The sequence below is a fragment of the Podarcis melisellensis genome (assembly GCF_964234715.1).
Source record: "Podarcis melisellensis genome assembly, chromosome: 8".
NCBI lineage: Eukaryota > Metazoa > Chordata > Lepidosauria > Squamata > Lacertidae > Podarcis > Podarcis melisellensis.
In genome coordinates, this window is record NC_138540.1 from 84,377,917 (window position 1) to 84,384,825 (window position 6,909).

Consider the following 6,909-nt stretch of genomic DNA (forward strand, 5'->3'; position numbering starts at 1 on the left):
CTAAAGTGGTGCTTCAGGTTAAGAACAGTTTCAGGTTAAGAACGAACCTCCAGAATGAATTAAGTTCTTAACCCGGGGTACCACTGTAGTTCAAAGGTGGCTCCTGCACAGCCTTCCCCTCTTGAAATTCCCTGCCAAGATTTTGCATACTTGTGGAATATCATCGAATCCTAGAACTGGAAGGGACCCCCAGGGTCATCTAGCCCAACCCCCCGCAATGCAGGAATCTTTTGACTCAATGTGGGACTCGAACTCACAACCCCAAGATTAAGAGTCTCCTGCTCTACCGACTGAGCTCTCCCAGCTAGAGAGAGAAGCAAGGAACCATAAGGAAACTTCCCTTATGAGGAAAGGTAGCAGCATTTGGGACTCCTTAGTTTAGCAGGATGCGGGTGGCGTTGTGGGTTAAACCACAGAGCCTAGGACTTGCCGATCAGAAGGTTGGCGGTTCGAATCCCCACAACGGGGTGAGCTTCAGTTGCTCGGTCCCTGCTCCTGCCAACCTAGCAGTTCGAAAGCAAAGTGCAAGTAGATAAATAGGTACCGCTCTGGCGGGAAGGTAAACGGCGTTTCCGTGCGCTGCTCTGGTTTGACAGAAACGGCTTAGTCCTGCTGGCCACATGACCCGGAAGCTGTACGCTGGCTCCCTCAGCCAGTAAAGCGAGATGAGCGCCGCAACCCCAGAGTCGGCCACGACTGGACCTAATGGTCAGGGGTCCCTTTACCTTTAGTTTAGACAAAAAGCAAGAGGTGATACAATAGGCGCTTATGAAACGATGCATGGCATGGAGAAAAATGGATAGAAATAAGTTTTTCTCCCTCTTAGCACTTGTAGAACATGTGGACGCCCTGTGAAGATTCAGGGCAGACAGAATCGGAGAACCGTAGTGTGGGGAGGGACCCTCAAGGATCATCCAGTCCAACCCCTTGCAATGTAGGAAACGGCTAAAGCATCCCTGATAGATGGTCACCCAACCTCTGCTTAAAAAGCTTGAAGGAAGGAGAGTTAATCACCTCCAAAGGGAGACCAGTCCACTGTTGAACAACTCACTGTCAAAAAGCTTTTTTTCTTGATGTTTAGTTAGAATCTCATTTCTTATAACCAGATGGGTGGGCTATAAATAATAAATTATTGTTATTATTATAGAGTATTTTGCACAACGCACAGTTCAGCTATGGAACTTGTTCCCACGGAAGACGGTGACGGCCCCCAATTTGTGTGGTTTTTTATCAAAAAACATATCCTTAATCCCCCCCCTTATTTCCCCCCTCCCCAAACTACAACCTCCCTCCCCAGACTTCCCTCAGCTCCTTTCTCTGGTTTATCAACATATGTTATTCTCTGCAGGTTACCAAATTCTATAGATCCTTAATTTATCCAAATATTGTCTATAAAAAGTTTGTGAATGTTTATTCAACACCTGCCAAGGAGTCCAATTCACTTTGTTGTTTCTTTCAATACTTTGTAAAGGGTTCCCATTCATCTTTAAAGTCACAGTTATCCTTGTCACGTAATTTAGGTGTCAGTTTTGCCAATTCTGCATAGTCCATTAGTTTCTCTTGCCACAGCTCTTTGTGACGGCCCCCAATTTGGATGGCTCTAAAGTGGTATCGTGGTGCTTTAGCTACAAAGTGTGGCTTTGCGTCTTGGCCTAGCGCAGTCTCCCAGGTGAGACTCTGGGTTCGATGCGTGAAACCATTGCCTGACTTGGAGAGTTTAAATAAATAAATACTGTCGCTAGGGTGGCGGTGAGAGCGGTTTGATATGGAGTGGGGACCCGAAAGGGAGTCAAGTGTGTGTGTGTGAGAGAGCATCCTTTTGTGATTTGACCCACCTCCACCCTCCTTCCCAAAAGCTCTTTATAGGACTCGGACGCACCTGTCTCACAGCTGCCGTCTCTGCAAAGTGGCCGCAAACCACAATGGCTCCCTCGGGTGTGGCTTTGAGAAATTGTCTCTGCACAAAAGCTGAGCCCGCAGGGGAAAAGGAAGAGCGTCAGAGGCAGCAGCTGGAGTTGGGCCTAACCCTGCTTGCTGCGCAAACTCTCTTCCCATGCCAGATCCTACAGAACAAGAAGCCAGGCAACACATTGAAAGGTGGACCAGCTGCTGCAAAGAGTTGCGGGCTTCGGACGTCACGCGTAGTTAAATTTTTCTCTCATTTTCTTTTATTGCCTTGTTAACAGACGTAGCAAAGAGGAAGAAAAAAAATCAAAACCGTAAAGCGTCACAGCCTGGAAGGACAAAAGTACCAAGATACATACGACGTATTAACTCATATTTGTGAAATGTTCCCTTACAAATAATAAAAATTGATTCAAATAAAAGCATTCTTCACCTGTGAGTTCCATCGTTCTTGAGAGGAAAGGTTCTTCAGTGAGCCAGGCATTTGCATATACCAGTGACATGGAATGAGCATGTGTCTCAATATTTGTATAAGAAATAAAATCATGCCATATATATATATATATATATATATATATATATATATATATTATATACGAAAGCAAATATATTATTATATATATATTAATTAATTAAATGGTCGTTCAAGCTCTGCCCTTTATATACTTCCTGTTAACTTTTCTATATTAGAGCTGTTTCCAAAGTTAGTTGTATTCCAGGTTGACCCACTGAAATTAACCTGATTAATTTCAGTGAGTCTAGAGAAGAATTTGGTTGGGCGCAACCTGCAATTTCTATAGCGCTGTCGTCATGAATCTGTGGCATAAAAACGCACTATCACTGAGGTATCTCAGCTGTACTGAAACGAAGAGCCCACAGCAACCGGAAAACACAGGCCCCTGCCCTGCAGAACTTACAACTGAAAGATGGATGATGAGGATATAGCAAGAGGAGAAAGCCAGGTTTGTGCAGTGGTTAGAGTGCTGGACTCTGACCTGGGAGAACAGGGTTTGTTTTTCTTCCAGTAGCACCTTAAAGACCAACTAAGTTAGTTCTTGGTATGAGCTTTCGTGTGCATGCACACTTCTTCAGATACACTGAAACAGAAGTTTCCAGACCCTTCTATATAGTGAGAAGGTGGGGAGGGGTATTACTCAGAAGGGTGGTGGGAATGGGTGATTGGCAGATAGCTGTGATGAGCCTGTTGACGACTCTTAACGACTGCAATAGGTCTTACACCCATTCCCACCACCCTTCTGAGTAATACCCCTCCCCACCTTCTCACTATATAGAAGGGTCTGGTGACTTCTGTTTCAGTGTATCTGAAGAAGTGTGCATGCACACGAAAGCTCATACCAAGAACTAACTTAGTTGGTCTTTAAGGTGCTACTGGAAGGAATTTTTTTGTTTTGACTATGGCAGACCAACATGGCTACCTATCTGTAACAGGGTTTGTTTTTGTTTTTTTAAATAATTTTTATTAACTGGTCAATCACATCAAATTAAATCACATCGCATAAATTCCAAATTACAAAGCCAAATTTTTAAATTTTGTTGGGGGAACCCCTACTTCAAGATCCAAAGGGGGATTCAGATCATCGTCTTATTACTGCGTTAATGTCCAAATCAGTCCCAATCAGTCCAAACAAAGTTCATAATTCTACTCAGTCTTATCTTGGTGTTGCCACATCATATCTTGTTCATATAATTTCTCTTTTTCCTTTACGATCTCTTCTGTTAGTCTCCTTAAGCCGATAGCAACTATAATATTCCTGTGTGGATTTCCCGTTCCTCCACTAAGTCCAGATGGTTTCCATATATCTCCTTCGTAGATAACATCACTCTTTCCATCGTAAATTTTGGCATTTGTCGCTCTTAAGTCCCACCGAGGAGTTGATCCACGATATGTAAACAACTCTATTTCTCTCTTTCTCCTCCCAGACCCAAGAGTAGGTTTGAATCCCCACTCAAGTCAAGAAGCTCAGTGGGTAATAGATTCGCTTGGCAGTTAAGCTCCTTTTGAGCTAAGTGTCAGGTCAATTCTGTGTCCAGGGCAGCTGTCTGCCAGCTCCATCTGGTACGCAGGCTGAGACCCTTCCTGCCCGCAGACTGTCTCACCAGAGTGGTGCAAGCTCTGGTTATCTCCCGCTTGGACTACTGCAATGCGCTCTACGTGGGGCTACCTTTGAAGGTGACCCGAAACTACAACTAATCCAGAATGTGGCAGCTAGACTGGTGACTGGGAGCGGCCGCCGAGACCATATAACACCGGTCTTGAAAGACCTACACTGGCTCCCAGTACGTTTCCGAGCCCAATTCAAAGTGTTGGTGCTGACCTTTAAAGCCCTAAATGGCCTCGGTCCTGTATACCTGAAGGAGCGTCTCCACCTCCATCATTCAGCCCGGACACTGAGAACCAGCTCCGAGGGCCTTCTGGCGGTTCCCTCGCTGCGAGAAGCAAAGTTACAGGGAACCAGGCAGAGGGCCTTCTCGGTAGTGGCACCCGCCCTGTGGAATGCCCTCCCACCAGATGTCAAAGAAAAAAATAACTACCAAACTTTTAGAAGGCATCTGAAGGCAGCCCTGTTCAGGGAAGTTTTTAATGTTTGATGCATTACTGTATTTTAATATTTTGTTGAAAACGGCCCAGAGGGGCTGGGGAAGCCCAGCCAGATGGGTGGGGTATAAGTAATAAATTATTATTATTATTATTATTATTATTATTATTATTATTATTATTATTATTACCCTGTTTCCAGATAAGTGGTTGTTGACTTGCAGCCATAGACTGCATTCTCTGTCCACTTACTTGCAGGATAGGCCCCGTTAAACTTAGTGCAATGCCTTTCAAAGTAAATACGCATAGGATCTGACTTCCAGCCAGGTCATCCTTTCACTTTTTTTAAATAAAACAAATTGCAAGAGTCAAGTTTGTCCCAAGAACATAAGACTATACGAAGTGACCTGCTGGATGAGGCCAAGGTTCTGTCTAGTTCAGCATCTTGTCCTCCCAGTGGCCAACCATGCCTGTGGGAAACCCGTAAGCAGGATAGGACGACGAGAGCCTCTCTTCCCTGTTAGAATTCCTGCTCCACGATTGCAGTCATGGGATTGTTGTCTTTCACATGACGATGTATGTTTTGACTCCACAGAGTGGGAAGTGACGGAGACAGGATGTTTGTGTTCCTGTGTTCCGTGAAGTGGGACTATTGTCCTTTGTTTTTTCTCTTTGCTGTCTGATGCTAGAGAGAGAGGGAGCCATGTTGCAGTGCTCCGTGTGTGTTTATATGTAAATAAAGTAGATTATCCAAAATGCTGAGTTGCTGAGGTCTGTTACACAACTGCGCAAACTCTACGGATCCCTAAGTGTGCCGGTGTCTGTTGGCATCGGTCGCTGTGATGTTCGGGCTGAAGAAAGCTTTTGAAGCTCCCGAAGAATCGACCAGGAGGGAGAGAACATACCAGTTGGGCATGTGTCTCTGCCAGGGTCCTACTCGAGTGTAGGCTGAGCTCCCTCGTGGTTTCCAGCAACTGGTATTCAGAAACATTGTCTAATCCTCTCTTTTAAGCCATCCAGATGGGTGGCCCTTATTGCCTTCTGTGGGAGTGAGTTCCACAATTTAACTATCTCTGTGAAGAGCTCCTTCCTTTTACCTGTCTTGAAAGGGAGAAAATAAAGCGTTAAAATCGAGATGTGGAAAATATGGAAACAATGAGGAGAGACACGACTGAGATTTGGATATGCTTCAAGCTCCAGACTGTGGGAAGCCCCCCAAAATTAATAATTATAATTTGGATGATAATTTTGTCTTTTTTATTTTAGTTTTTTATTTTAATTGGATTATGATTTGATATGTTAATTAGATGTTGTTTACAGTCATAAAAGGTAAAGGTAAAGGGACCACTGAAGATTAGGTCCAGTCGTGGCCGACTCTGGGGTTGTGGTGCTCATCTCGCTTTATTGGCCGAGGGAGCCGGCGTACAGCTTCCGGGTCATGTGGCCAGCAGGACTAAGCCGCTTCTGGCGAACCAGAAAAGTGCACGGAAACGCCGTTTACCTTCCCGCTGGAGTGGTACCTATTTATCTACTTGCACTTTTGACGTGCTTTCGAGCTGCTAGGTTGGCAGGAGCAGGGACCGAGCAATGGGAGCTCACCCCGTCGCGGGGCTTCGAACCGCCAACCTTCTGATCGGCAAGTCCTAGGCTCTGTGGTTTAACCCACAGTGCCACCCGCGTCCCCCGTGTTAAATGTGCTTCAGTTTGAGCATTTTCAGGTTACGCTCCGCGGCGACACGGAAGTAACAGAGCGTGTTACTTCCTGGTTTTGCCTACTCGCACATGCACAGACGCTCAAAATGACATCACACGCATGTGCGGAAGCGGCGAATCGTGACCCATGCACACGCAGACACGGGTTGCGTTCGCTTCAGGATGCGAACAGGGCTCTGGAATGGATCCCGTTCGCATCCAGAGGTACCACTGTATTTGAAAATTAATAAAAATGATTTAACAAAAAAAAAGGGAGGAAAATAAACTATTTACCTCTGCAAACCCCTTTCTCTGTGCTACCCTTTTGAAGATGAATTGGTCTCCCCCAACTGGGGGAGCACTTCTCCGACGGGGGGGGGGGTTGGACTACAACTCCCACCAGCACCTAACTGGCAGAGGGCTGATGGGAATTGTAGTACAGAAACTCCTGGAAGAGGGCACCGGGTTGGGGAAGAAGGCTAAAGCACATCGTCAGTGCGTGGGGAAGAAGGGTGCTAGGTGAAAAATCCTAGAAAACTGCAACCCTCCCTCTAATATTTCCTATTCGGTTTTTTTTTTTAGCTGCATTTTTAGTTGCACATTTGGGGTGTGTGTGTCGGGTTTCCACTCAAATGCGCCTCTTTGACTCTCCAGCTGGAGAAAGAGCAGCAGTTCAGGAGCGCAAAGAGAAATCTTGCACAAATAACCACCAGGACATTTTTTTTTTTTGCGCGTGTGGAACAACGCCTGTCCAG